The following is a 15,040-nucleotide window of genomic DNA, read 5'->3' on the forward strand; positions in this document are numbered from 1 at the left end:
AGAGAGAGAGAGAGAGAGAGAGAGAAAATGTACATTTTAACAAGACATTATACCCCAGGCTGGCCTCAAACTCGTGGTCCTCCTGCCTCTGCCTCCTTTAGCAAACCCTACCTGCATGCGCCTCCACAAACCGGGCTTATGGACAAGAAACCGGGCAAGGGAATAACATATGAAATGTAAATAAGAAATACCCAATTTAATAAAAATGGAAAAAAGACATCATAATAGGACATATTTTTCTCATTTTAGAATTGCGGTTTCAGATGGGCTTGGCAGAGCATGCAAGAAACAGCGAGGAGTAAATGTGATCACAATACATTGTAGACTCCTTTCACATGCATATGGTTTAATGCATAGGCTTATTTACTCCTCAAGTATTGAGAACAAGTGTTGTGTCAATGTCAGAAGATAAATTTTAAGTTTTACAAACATAGTGATCAAAAAGACTTTAATCTCAGCACCTGGGAGGCAGGAATAGAATTTTTAAGTTCTATGTAAGCCTGGACTACGTAGTGACTTTCAGAAAACACTTAACCCTGAAATCCAGTCACAATGGATTACAAGGGAGACAGAAAAGAGAGAAATGACAGAGAAGAGAAGTAAATAAGAACCTGGACAAGGTCATCCCCCAGCACCTGCCAATCCTAATTGCTGCCTCTCAGATCTCTCCTTTAACATGTTTATGGGACACCTGATCTGAGACAAGACTCAAGAGCTTGACACAACAGTTAACTTTACTGTATAATTAAAATAACATTTTAGAGAAAGTATAAATCTGTTTGAAATTATACTTATGTGAATGAGAGATTCTGTGAAATTTGTGGGAAACATCAATATGTTCTGAGTACCTTCACTTCAAAGTGAGAAGCATTGAAGGGAATGGTCATCCACCAACAGGTCATAGCTTCTTTGTGTCAGTCTGTCACCAACAGTGAATTTGTCCTATCATTCCTTGTTCAGGACAGTAACTTTGTGTGAGTTGGATGTAAGTCTCAGTGGTGCCGTGATTAAAATTGCAGAGTAGGGCTGGAGACATGGCTCAGTGGTTAAGAGCACTGACTGCTCTTCCAGCGGTCCTGAGTTCAATTCCCAGCAACCACATGGTGGCTCACAACCATCTGTAAAGGGATCCGATGCCCTCTTCTGGTGTGGCTGAAGACAGATATAGTGTACTTATATAAAATAAATAAAAAAAATTGCAGAGTAATCACATGCTATAGGAAACATGTTCAAGTAGGTACCTTACACCGTCTAGGCCAGACAGACGTTCCTGGTGTATTATGTTTTTTGTGGCCATATTGGTCAGTCCGGAGTATGGACATTAGGACAATTTGATTGCAGGAATGAACAAACTGGAGTGGCTGACATGGCGTATGAGGACTAGAGTAAGGATTCCTCATCTTATTTATATGATATAAATGTGACACCTTCCACACAACTGTAGTCATCTCCTCTGGTCTTCCAAGGCTTTTGAGGTGGTCACTTTGTTCCAAAGTTCTTTTCACACCCATGATGCACTGCAGATTCAATATGCAGTAACGTGAAAGTTCAACGCTCCCCACTTCAATGGTATAAGCCTCAAACAGCATCCTCAAGGGTTCTTCTGGGAGCCCACAGCAGAAACACCCATCAATAGGATATTTTCCAGGAAATACACCTTTTTCAGTTTTCCATATTGGGGGACCAGACTACAGTAAAGCATCTAATGTAGGGGGACATAATATCATGCTGTTTGTATTAGAAAGTGAATGTTGGTGGTAGCCTCATCTCAGATGAAATTCAATCCAAAAGCAAAGATGGTTCACTTCAGTCAGTAAATTTTCTTATTTCTTCAAAAATGTAAGGCAACACTGTTGAGTAGACCCAAAAATGTAGGCCAATTTCTGGAACCTTTGAAACGTTTCTCTCCTGCAGTTGGTTAGTGGGTGATGACATTACAACATATTCCTCCTTTCCACCCTGTGTCAAGTGAGGCAGACCAGCGTTTGGTGCACTGGGTCCTTATACACATATTGATTCATGGTCAAAAAATATTTTCTTAATATCTTAATAAATATGTTATATAACAAAATCAATTTCTAACTGTTATGAACTACTAATATACTATTCTATCTTTAAATAATCCTTTAAACAATCCTTATATAGACAGTATTTTCTTCTGGGTACCATATAGGACCTCAGTGAGACTTCCATACATTGGTAAACATACATGACACAGGGCCAATATTCATTGAAGTAATATGCATAACACACGTTGAACATGCACAGATATCTACACCATTCTACAGTCCTACATATACCATAGTTACATATATATAAACACACACAGAGTCATACATGCACACACAAACACACACACACACACACACACACACACACACACACACATTCCTACTGATGAAAGTCTGTGGGATTCGATTCATTTCTTTTTTTTTTCATCTTTATTAACTTGAGTATTTCTTATTTACATTTCAATTGCTATTCTCCTTCCTGGTTTCCAGGCCAACATCCCCCTAACCCCTCCCCCTCCCCTTCTATATGGGTGTTCCCCTCCCCATCCTCCCCCTATTACCACCCTCCCCCAAACAATCACGTTCTCTGGGGGTTCAATCCTGACAGGACCAAGGGCTTTCCCTTCCACTGGTTCAAAACTGTGATAGTCACCATAGTGTTCTGGATGGTGACATGGAAACAGTCCTGAAATTAGAGAAAAGGAAATGATAAGTTATGAAAAACTCCCATTTTGAAAACACTTATACTTTTCATATTATTCCAAAGGAGAGTCTTATGTGAACTAGGATATACCATACATCCTAGATAGGACAGGAGTATCTTGAGCTAATCCTACTGACACTTGTTTCCCAGTGCTCTGTTATAAGCAAACTTCACCATTGCAGATTCCAGATGTGCTGGGAATTGAATACAGTGCATAAAACAGGAGCACTCTCCCTACTGAGTCATGTTCCCAGGCTCTAATTTAAGAAGCTCATTGTAGTACAGTAGTTCTCAGCCTAGAGCTGAGATTGGAATGTTGGTGGCAGCTACAGGTCCCAGTGCACCTGCTTAGTTCTTGTCTCACCATGTATCTTGACACATATTTTCCAGAGTCAAGTGAGAAATATGGCTTTATTAAAAGGACCATTAAGTCCAGTGTAGTATTGGAGCCATGATGTAAATCAGATGTGAAAAGTGATCTAATAGGCTTTGAGAGAATGATCAAATATGGCATACAAAGACATAAGAATTAATCAGTCTGACACAGTTTAATTATATAGTGTCAGATGGGCTCACTCATGATTCACCTGCTGTAACTGTCCAACTACTGGCATTGCAGTTATGTTTTACATTGGCCAAATGAGAAAGGGTCTTTCCAACTGGGAACTTTGGAATTGGGGTTCTAGGCATTTTTAAAAATCTCTTTCAACATCCCAGTACGTTAATATTATTATGACCTAAGTTGGAGCTATGTATTTTGGGACAAATCTGTTAGAAATTTCCTCCTCACATTCAAGTGAAAACCATTATCTGCTTTTGATCTTTGAGAATACACAATGGGGATCTGGAGAGATGATTCACTGTGTAACAGTATCCACTGCTTTTCCTGGGAAGCAGGCACTGCACAATGACCTGACTCCAGATCTAGTGCATCTGAAAAACTCTTCTCACTATAACAGGCACTGAGTCCATATGCACAAATCCACAGAAATACCAGGTTAAAGTGAAAATGGTATGTTTTTTAAAAAAACTGCACGATGAAGGTATAGAAGTAAAAATAAAGAAAATAGATATGTTTTACAAAAGAGAACTTAAATTTTATTATGTCATATTGTTATGATCAGGAGTATAAAGAAAATTATGTATAAATAGTATAAATACACATACACATTTATTATAACACATATAATACAATTGTGTACACACACATAGCAAATACACATGCACACACACACATGCATACACTCAGAGAGAGAGAGAGCGAGAGAGAGAGAGAGCGAGAGAGAGAGCGAGCGAGAGAGAGAGAGAGAGAGAGAGATTGAGAGAGAAAGAACTCTTGGAATTATTAGTCTGACCCACGTTCTAGTTCTTTCACTATGTTGCTGCATTTCCTCTGAATCAAAGTCAGTGGAAGAGTCCTGGGTGAAATGCAATAAAGTGATAGAATCTTGCTGATCTGTGGCTGATCTGACACACTGAGATCTGTTCTTAAGTGTGTTATCACAGAACACAACATGGGAGAAGGAACCAGCTCTCTAGGCAGGTGACAACCATACTTTTCCAGGCAAAATTCCAGAATTAAATTTACATATTTTATCAATCTTACATGGCTTTTTCTTTTGCATTCATATTGCTGATTGAAACCTAGTAACTGACAAGATGAAAAGATGAAAAACACAGTAACATTGAATGAGCTACTGGATTCTATACTTGTCTGCTACTTTTTTCCTCATATTATTGAGGAGGGAGTTCAGAACCTCAAGCATGCTGCTCTCACACTCTGACCCTGAGGTACACCCAAATCCTACTTCCTTTATCTTCTCCAGAGAGTATCAGTATACCCAGATATCAGAACAAAGGGAGAGAAAAGATTAGCACCCCCAGAGACAGTGAATGACCAGATTTCAAATATGAGAAAACTTATGTCCACTTCCTGCCTGCTTCCTAAATATTTGGTTATTATGGAATTTTTAGAAAGGTGAGTGATGAGGATGAACGGCCAGATCTGTAAGAAAAAAATGATAAACCCAGTCAGCACCATGTCCTGACTGAGAACACAGTCTTGATATTTTGTATGAAGATACGTACACAAAAGAGACCTGTGTCCTGTTTGTGGGAATGGAACCCCCTCAGTGGACAATGGGATATTTTCTTTTAGTCCAGTAGGTGCCAATGTGAAAATTCCAATTCTGAAATGAGAAAAACCAGACTTTCAGTCACACAGCTCTGACTCCAAGTCCAATTATCCTCCCTCTCTCTCCTCTACCTTACTCTCCACCTTCCTCACTTCTTTCACTATTTCTTTCCTCTTTCCTCTTCTCCCTTCTCTTTTCTTAGATCCCTCAGGTCTTTTTTTCACCATCTCTTCTCCACTCTCCTCTTGACATCTCTCCTCTCATCTTCTCTACACAGTGCTCTAGGAGTCACAGGAGTCTTTTAGAATTTGTGGACCTCCTTCTCCTACTGCTAGTCATCTTTGTCATATTTGTCCTCATCCTTGACCTTGTTATCTCTTTCCTAGTTTTAACTGCCCCCTCTTTCATATTTTTTGTCCTTTCTTTTATTTGGTAACTCCACTTCCTTTCCTTATTTATTTATTTATTTATTTATTTATTTATTTATTTATTCATTTATTTATTTAATTTTACTTTCCTTTTCTGTTCCTCCTCCTCCTTCTCCTCCCCCTTCTCTACCTCCACTTTCTCTTCCACATGTCCTCCTCTTGTCCCGTTCTGTGTACATTCGGCTCTGTCTGTCACACACTCTCTGGATCTCTTTCTTACACAGTATCCTAAGTGAGCAGAGGAACTCAATAGTAGAAATAACTATTAAGTAGAACCTAGCTATGAGTTAGGTCTATTTTAATCAATCAATGTTAGGAAAAAGGGACAAAATTCTTAAACCAGGATCATCTTGTTCCTATAGCACATTAAGTGTACAAAAATTATTATAAGAGAAAGCAGGATGGTTCAGTGCTTGCTCAACACTACCCCTGCTGAAGAATTCAGTTTAACATGGCATTGGGAATGAAAAGACATGAAACTCTTACACAGTGTTTCCTGTGGAATTTCTTGAATCTCTGCCTCTTCAGGTCACTTCTTGAGAGGTGTTCTTAGAAAACTAGCAGTGGTGTCATCATATCTTTTAACAGCAGCTGATGATCACTAGAATACGCCCCTTAAAGGAAGGCTTTTTTAGCAGCCAGTTAAGGCATTGTATACATAGTTAGTTTTTAAATAGTTTTGAGCCATTGATGATTTTGTTCTTGTACCTTCCAGACCTGAATCTCATATACTTACTGTTTGTACTTGGGGGCACAGACCACAGCTAGGAATTCAGGGAGCATCTTTCAGTATTCAAAATGTGTATGTAGGTCTACACTTTATAAGAAGTCTGTTTAGGTTGGATGGGTTGAGAAGACAAAAAAACGCCAAGAATTCCAAGCTATATCTGCCAATTATGTATAATCCACCAAGGAAGGGAGACCCAAGGAACATTAACAACTGTTCTCTCTGTGATTTCCAAAATCGTACCATGCAGATACACATCATGTGGAGAAGGAAGAGAGAACCATCTGTTTTGTCTTCCAAACTCATAAATTTCAAAATGAACTGAGTATTTTCACTGACTTTAGGTAATGTTTCCATTCTTGTGAAGCAATACTATGACCAAGGCAACTCATAAAGGACAAGATGTAATTGGAGCTAGCTTATCATCCTAAGGTTCAGGCTATACCATCATATCAGAAATCATGACAGCATCCAGGCAGCCATGACACTGGATGAGCTGAGACTTCTACCTCTTTTTGAAAAGCACACAGGAAAATACTATCTCACAGGCAGCAAGGAGGGTCTCAAAGCTCATCCCCAAAGTGACACACTACCTCCAACAAGGCCATACTCCTGAATATTGCCATTGCCTGGGCCAGAAGTATTCAAACTAATACAGTTACATTTAGGTTGCCACTTTCTGAAGACAAGATGCTTTTATTCATCCATGCCTAGTTAAACCTGATGTCTAGACAGCAACCTTTTCAATTTTGTCCTTCAGCTTTTAAACAACCTCTGCTGTAGGGCGCCCTCCAGTGGTGAACAACGGTACTGTGCATGCACAGGTTTTGCACCTGGTGTCAGTTGGCCAGTAATATGCTAATGAGGGGGCGGTACCATGCTAGTGAGGTGATTCATTCTCCGCCAATCCCTGGAGGACAAGTAGTGGGGTGATAGTGGGATGAGAGTGGGGTGATAGTGGGATGACCCGTGCCCCGCCAATCCCTGAAGGATTATCAGCATACTGTTGGGTATATAAGGCGAGCGCTTTTGCAGCTCGAGGTCCCCGTATCAGCAATGAAGGTGTCCTGCAATAAAGGCTGTTGACAAGGATCCGACGGTGTTGCGTCTCCCTTGCCGGATGAGGTGGATGCGACACTCTGCTTCCCTCCTGCCAACATCAGACTGATTTCTTCTTCAAAAAATATTTCTGATAACTACTACAAACATTGGTTCAACAATCTCTCTGGGTCTTCAGCTATCTACCTTCACTCCTTCCTCTGAGATCCATGGGTTATCTCCTTATATGAAGAAGAAGAACCACTTCTTTTCTTCTGATGTGGTACTGTACTACCGTGATGTGATAATATTATGCTTCTTTCCTCTCCTTCCCTTCCCTTCCAATCTTCAGTGGATCACCAAATGTAAAAACCCATCATGCAACTGCATGCATGAGTGGGGATGAATCTTGCAGATGATAAGCCATGCAAGCCAGTTGTAAAAGTTACATCTCTACCCATTGCACTTGAAGCACTGTTACCATGGAAGTGGGGTGCATGTAAAATGGGAACTCTAAAGAAATCAAGGAAGAGATGGGGAGATCAAGAAGGGGTTTGATATCAGAGGAGGAAATTGAGAAATTTGGAGCAGACTCCTGGCAAGTTCTTTTTGCTTTCTCTCCGTTGTAAATATTTCCTTCATAAGCCATTAAACAACACAGTTCGTGTATGTACACTTACAAGTAAATTATAATTTAAAATATCTAGCATTTAAAAAACTAAAGTGAAGTCAAAGAAAACAAAAACCAAGAACAAACCATGTCCAAACCATTTCAGAGTTCCTGCATATCAGCACTCTGTTAACCCATTCCCAAAGAATTCATCTGCACTTCAAATTGCCATAGAAACTAGTGCCTAGATGCAAGCCTCAGTATGACATTCATGGCAGACTCAACAGTGACCTTTCGATTCAAGGCACACTATTAAGGTTAGCTCTGGTTGTTAGCATATGTCTCCACCCAGCAGTCTCATCCTACTTAATGCTAGGGTTCCAGGAGGAACCCAGCTCTTTTTGATTTTCTTCACCTCTGCAGTCTCTGCCCTCCATGGCTTAAAACTCATGAATCCAATATCCTCTGAACTTCTGTAGGAGATTTGTATGCTCTTCCTGCTGGAGGCTGTCCCTGAGTTCCATCCTGAATGCTTTTTTCCAGGGTCCGTGCTGTGTGGCTTCTGTGACCCTCATTTCTAGATATACTGCAGCCTTCTCGCTTCTTCATTCCCACGCTGTTCCCTGCTTGCCTCATTATACCTCCTCATCTGCCAGGGAATTATTTCTCTTGCAGCTAGCTCTTCCAATTTCCCTGGGTTCTTGAGCCATCATCACATATAAGTGTACAATTTCCCTCTCCTGGCCTCCCACAACATCTTCCCAATGATAATGTCTAATATCTCTACGATGCCTTAAATTCCTCACTCTAAGACTGAACCCTACTTCCAAACTCAGTCCTCCTCTAAAAACATGACTCGTGTTTATGAGAGCATCACTGTCACTTCCATAAGTACAGCTGAAATCCTGCCCTGTCAGCGATCCTTCAACCACTATGCCCATTCCCTAGATCTCTGAAATTCCCCAAAAACCACCCTTCTGACCACACAGCTATTACCCCCCTTATCATCAGTCTGTAGTATCAGCTTCTAAAACTTACCTGACCTTCCCTTCACAAGTAGCTTGGTAGCTCCTTAATTTTAACTTCTAGAGTATGGCTTTGGTCACATAATTTTTTGCTCAGAATAACCCAAAGAGTTTTCCCTCTACTCAAAATTACCACTATTTTCCTGCCCATACAAGACAATGGATGGCATGGTTCTCATAAGTGATTTTAGCACATATTAGGCATTCTTTTTTTTTCTTTATATTTTATTTATATGAGTACACTGTAGCTGTCTTCAGATACACAAGAATAGGACATCGGATCCCATTACAGATGGTTGGGAGCCACCATGTGGTTGCTCGGGATTGAACTCAGGACCTCTGGAAGAGCAGTTTGGTGCTCTTAACCGCTGAGCCATATCTCCCACCCTAGGCATTCTTTTCTAAAGAATCCACAAATCCCAGTCAACAGCAATGCTCACTGATACAGGAACACAGTGTATCTCTCTGCAACACTGTCCCCTCCCCCATGAACACTTTATGTCCCTCTTCCCAAGTCATACTAAATCACTGCATTATAGTTCTTTCTCTGCTACCCATATTGACCTCTATTTCCATGCTGAAGAATATTTGCCTCATTTGACTTGGTGCACAATTTCTTTGTGATCTCCCTTTTGTGTCCCAAGACACAAACACCAAATTTCCATTGGGCAAAGTATATTATTCAGTTAGGGATAGCACAAAAATTTATGCAACCAGGATGAAGATCATGAAGTCCCAGGAGAGTGCCTTCCTAAGGTCTGTCTAGAAGTATATGTGATCTCACAAAAGCTACAAATAAATAACCTGGTTTGGGCTTATACTTGTCACATTACAAAAAATGTTGTATGTTTTTTGAGCTCCAGTCTTTAAAAATGAGAGAACACTTTAAAAGACTCCCTAGGCAAGTTAAAGTGTTCCCTTGAAAATCAACAGAAGTGTACTGGACAGGTACAAACACTTGAATACCTTGCATGTAGAAGATTTTGGGTATGCAGAAACAAAGTACTTCTTCATAAATTAAAAAAAAGCTACACTCATCAGAAAGGACTCCCTTGATTATTTAAATTTTATTTCTACACCTTTTAGGCATATGGTCTATATATATCATTCTCATACACCTTGGCAACCTACAACTCTCCTCGCAGACACACATGGAACTGTAACTTTGGAGAATTACTTCAAAGGTGTAAAATAAAAGGACCTGTAAAAGTACTAGGAAATTCTCTATTGACTCGAACTGCACACTATTGACTGTGTTCAGAGATGATCTGGAATGGATTGACTCTATTTAGAGCAAGATTTAATCAGGATTTTTCTAAGAGACAGACAAGAGGGACCCTCAGTCATGAAGGTATATTTGCTTACATGAATCCACCCGAATGTAAGGAGGCCCAGTTCTTCTTGGATGAAAAAACTCCTCCTCATTTTCAGCAAAACAGTAATCTGGGCCTACTTCCTGGTCAGGAATTAGAATGATCATCACTTGATACCCTTCTCCAACCTGTCAAGAGATAACAACTTGTCACAATTCAGACCCACTCATAACACTCATGAAGTCCCAGCCCACACCAGGGTATGAATCTCAGTGTTTTTTCTCCCTTTGGTACTTTAAGACCTTGGATGGTCTTCCCTTTTGCTGAGGTACAGTATAAAGGAACAGATGTTGAGTAGAACCTGAGATGTCCATCTTGACACCTCCTGAACCTATTCTCTTCCCTGAGTCAGTCTGCAGGTCTTCTTAGAATTCCAGAGGTGGCAAGAAAATTTACATTCCAAGGTTAACCAGATTAGGTAATCAGACCAGGAACCAAAAACAATTCAGTCATCCTTTTCTTTTCACAACTGACAACAAGACTTTTCCCTGCCTTATACCTGACTGTCTGCTTCTCTGCTTTTTGGTCTGCATTCTTTTCTTTAAGGCTTTATAGCACTCTGTGAGTCTGATTTTATCTTGTAAGAAGCCTCTAGCCTCAATATGCCAATGATTGGAATTACTGGCATGATCCCCAATTGAAAAGAACATTTCTAACTATAGCATTGGCCCAAATTTTTGAATTCAAAGATTCTGAGAAGCAACCACATACAAAGTCATCAAATTCAAGGTTGACAGGGTTTGTCACTCATAGCTCCTTCTGGAGGGTTATATGTATAGATAGACAGCCTCGATATGTTCCCTGAGAGTCATGGAAAGGCAAGAGGGAAAAAAGTGCCTCGAATAAGAAATGTTTATATATTTACCAGGAGTTCACATGACACCCCACATGTCTCAATACCTTCCTTAGTGTTCTTCATTGCTGAAGCAAGGAATTTCTCACATAAATCCTGAGGGAGGACCACCTGTTGCAGGCCTCTCCTGGTCTTACCTGTAATTCAAAAGAGAAAAAAGTCTGAAGTGACAGGACCTGGTGCCCCTGAGTGAGAACTCAGTCCGGTAGCTTAGGAGAGAAGTGCAAAGTTATTGAGATTCTCTCCTTCAACCCCTTCCTATAATGGGTAGGTAGTTTCTTTCTCCAAGTTTTGGATCATGGTTCCTGGGAGATGTGGCCATGGATTTTATTGTCAGTTTTTGTAGATTGAGCAATATTTCTGGATGCAACTGTCAGCTGATTGTAAAATTTCTCTGTATCTGCTTAGAGTCATTGGGCAACGTCCTCTCCTAACTCTGGTGAGCACCATAAGTGTCCTGTAAGCTAAACAGCCAGAGCAATGGAAAACTTTGCTGTGTCTCCCCTGGCACAGACATGTCTTCTCTCTTCTTAGTTCCCATCTCTAGATTTTTGGCTGTGGACTCTGAGGTCTAGACTTGTGTTGTCCTATGTACTTCTGAGTATTGTCTTAAACTCAGCCCCACACAAGTGAGTTACAGGGTCTGTGATTTCCAGACATAGAATGAGCCAAACTCCAAGCATTCCATAGTATCCACCTTGAAGAAAACCTGCTGTGGGAATGTGGAACATTTTCCCAGGTGCTATGAGGCTGTGAGAAACCCCATCAAGTATTAAAATGTTGCAGACAGGACAAACATATACACAGAGTCTGATCTCAAGGTCAGACCACCAAGTCTGTCTTTAGCCATGCTATATTGTATGGATGAGGAAGACCTTTTGTGGCCTTAGAACTGCACAAGCTTAGAAATTTCTTCACAATCGAAAGACAGACACATCCAGAAATATTGATGTCTTCACAAGCCAACATCAAGGCAGTCAAGTTGGCAAGACAAAAAAAGAAAAAAAAAAGAAAAAGAAATAAAAGAAAAAGAAAAAGAAACGGAAAAAAAAAGACACCACTCAGCACAGGAGAAGTCTGAGAACATGGCAGGTGATTAACAGATCCACAAATGTTCTACGTGGGGCTCAGTGCTCCAGACTTTAGACAACTTTACCTTACATTATTTTTGAGCTTCAGTCTCACTCCTGTGTGGTTGACACAGATGCAGTGGAACCACTTCTATACCAGGCTTCTCCAAGTCAGAAACCTGTGGTGACTCACCTGGCCTTTCCTTGATGACAGTTTTTGCAGCCTCCCTGGCAGATGCTGATGTTCTTGGGGTTGCTTCATCATAGGCTTCTTTTCCTGAAGATGCTGATGGTGGAATGAAGGTTCTTTTTGATAGTGAATATGGCAAAGATTTTTTTGATGGTAATGGTGCTCCAGGTTGAGCAAAAGGAAAGGAAGCCCACTTAAAAATCCAGCCCTCAGCAGGATTTCCATTATGTCCTCCCAGAAGGCTGCTTTCTGGGCTAGTCCTTTTCTTTATTCTTCTGCAGGAAGGCAAAGGGATTTGGATCAATACTTCAATTCTTGGAAGAAAAGTCTTGTTAGTATAGACATTACCCAAGTGTAGTTCTGTTCAGATCTGGCACGTAGCCTAGGTTCTGTATCCCTGGTGTGGTGGAAAACCACTATTTCCTCCTTACTCAGTTTCTGTATATCTATCTATCTTCAGAAGAATTTGGTCTCAATCTTCTTAGTACCATACTCTAGTGTGTGTGTGTGTGTGTGTGTGTGTGTGTGTGTGTGTGTGTGTGTGTGTGTGTGTTTGATCTTAGGAGAATGCCTGCACTTTAATGAAAACCAGCAATGGACCATTGCAGTTCTAGGAGTTGAACAACAATGATAATGCAAACTGTGGTACCTGAGCTCATCTGTAAATCAGAGCTTTTTCCTCTGTGAAAGAGGAAGGTGATGCGCACACAGTCTTCTAAAGATCAAGTCATGTCCAGAAAACTCCTCACTTCTTCCCCAGTCTCTGAGTACCTAACGGTCATGGGCAACTCCATATGTACTATTTGACCAAACTCAGGGCCATTCATGATTGGTGTGACATTTTCTATTATTCTGTTATTCAAAGGCAAATCACCCTTGTCACTGAGGCTATATAGGCTTTTTCCAGGGAACAACTCTGTAATTTCTTTTTTCTTCTGCCTACCCAATATAATGAACAGTTTGTGGAAGCCAAGCTGTGCTTAACTACACTGACCCGAGGTGGTCCACCATCTGGTGATTGTATAGCTACAGGAATTCGTACCTCTCCCCCATACAACTCAATATGCTTGGCCACTCAACAGAGACAATCCTGTATCTGACTGAGAGCACATTAGAAGGTCTAAATACTCACCAGTTCAGATACACCCTGCTTCTCTGCCATCTTTTCTTACCCTGTGAGCTTTACTATGTGTGCACAAGGCTTAAGAACTGAGTGTACTACTAGTGAAATTCTTTATTTGTGATATCATCCCCTACGGTCCTCTTATCTTTGGACTGCACATCCTCAAGTTTCATAGCTGTCAGAAAAGAAGAGAACCATATGTAGAAAAGCAGGATGAGCCAGTGAAGAGTCCCAGGAAAGGAGATAGAAACTGCAGTTTTCTCACATTAGAAATTTATGATATAGCACAAAGGCTGCTATGTCTTGTCCAGATTTATCCTGATCGGCTGCCATTTTGAAGAGGCTTTTCCACCCATCAGGGACAATCCTGTATCTGTCTGAGAGTAGATTTGGAGGTCTAAATACTCACCAGTTCAGATACACCCTTCTTTTCTGCCACCCTTTCTTTCCCTGGGAGCTGTACTATGTGTGAACAAGGCTTACGAACAAGTATACTACTAGTGAAATTCCTTATTTTTGATATCAGCATCTTTGGTCCTCATGTCTTTGGATTGCAAGGAAAAGCATATGTGTGTATTGCCGGAAATCAGAGTACAAGTTTACATCCTAAAGTTCCATAGGTGTCACCAAGGAAAGAACCTATATAGAAAAGCAGGATCAGTTAGTAAACAGTCCCAGGAAAGGAGAGAGAAACTGCAGGTTTCTCATGTTAGAAATTTATGATATAGCACAAAGGTTGTTTCTTCTTCTCCTCATTTATCCTGCTTGGCTGCCATTTTGATGAGGTTTTTCCTCAGACTCATGTACATGGCCAAGGAAGAATTATTGTTGATTTCAATGTTCTGCCCAAGAGCACTTAATATTTGGAACCGCTTGTTTGGAGGGAGAGAGACATCACCATGTCTATGAATGTTTTAAGACATAAGAGACAGGGAAATGTCTAAACACATCTTCTGCCATGCTGCCATTCCAGCTCTCCAACAGACACACACACACACACACACACACACACACACACACACACACACACACAAACAAACACACACACATTAGTCTAAACACAGAAAAAGACACTGAGATTTTAAATTTCCTTCATATAATTTCATGCATATTATCTTTATTCATAACTGCATTGAGACATACCACATTTGTTGCTCCAGCAGAGGCAGGTCCTTTATTACCTAGACTCTGTTGTTGGGAGTGCCTAGGTATCAAAAGGTTCCCTCCTGTCACAAGATAAGATAAAGAAGTAGTTAGGAAAGGAGATCCTTTGCTTCTCTGTGAATGATTGTTAATTAATTTTAATGTGTGCATTGCTAAAGTAATGCCTGGTGTGCCATCTTGAATCTCCATTAATAATTCCTATAGAAAAAAGAAAACATTGGCTTAAGCCTATTTTTCAATGAAAATTTTGAGTGTATCAATGGACAATGCAGGTTGTGGCTACCATTCTGCTTCACTCACCGAACTGCAGGATTAAAAGCCTGAATCTCCATGGCCACCAAGTGCTCAGAAAGCACATCTGAACAAGGAATCCTGGTTCTGAAATTACTTTTACAAAGTCTGGGGGACCACAGCATGAACACAACTGTCCCTGGGTCCTAGGCATGATACCCAGTCCCATTGATCTGTTCTAAAGGTTCCATTCACACCATAAACCCAAGGTTGATGAGAGTTATAATCTCATTCCTGAGTAGGAAATAGCTGCCTGTCCAGAGACTTCAGCTAGGACATCCCTGTTCATGGAAGGTTG

General features: G+C 40.6%; 1 pseudogene; it reads right to left on the minus strand.

The window, feature by feature from the left end:
* Positions 1 to 2,589: 2,589 nt before the first annotated feature.
* LOC108349461 (uncharacterized) lies at positions 2,590 to 14,783 on the minus strand (annotated as a pseudogene).
* Between the last annotated feature and the right edge of the window lie 257 nt (positions 14,784 to 15,040).

This window comes from Rattus norvegicus, chromosome 1 (genome assembly GCF_021556685.1).
Source record: "Rattus norvegicus strain SHRSP/BbbUtx chromosome 1, alternate assembly SHRSP_T2T, whole genome shotgun sequence".
Classification (NCBI taxonomy): Eukaryota; Metazoa; Chordata; class Mammalia; order Rodentia; family Muridae; genus Rattus; species Rattus norvegicus.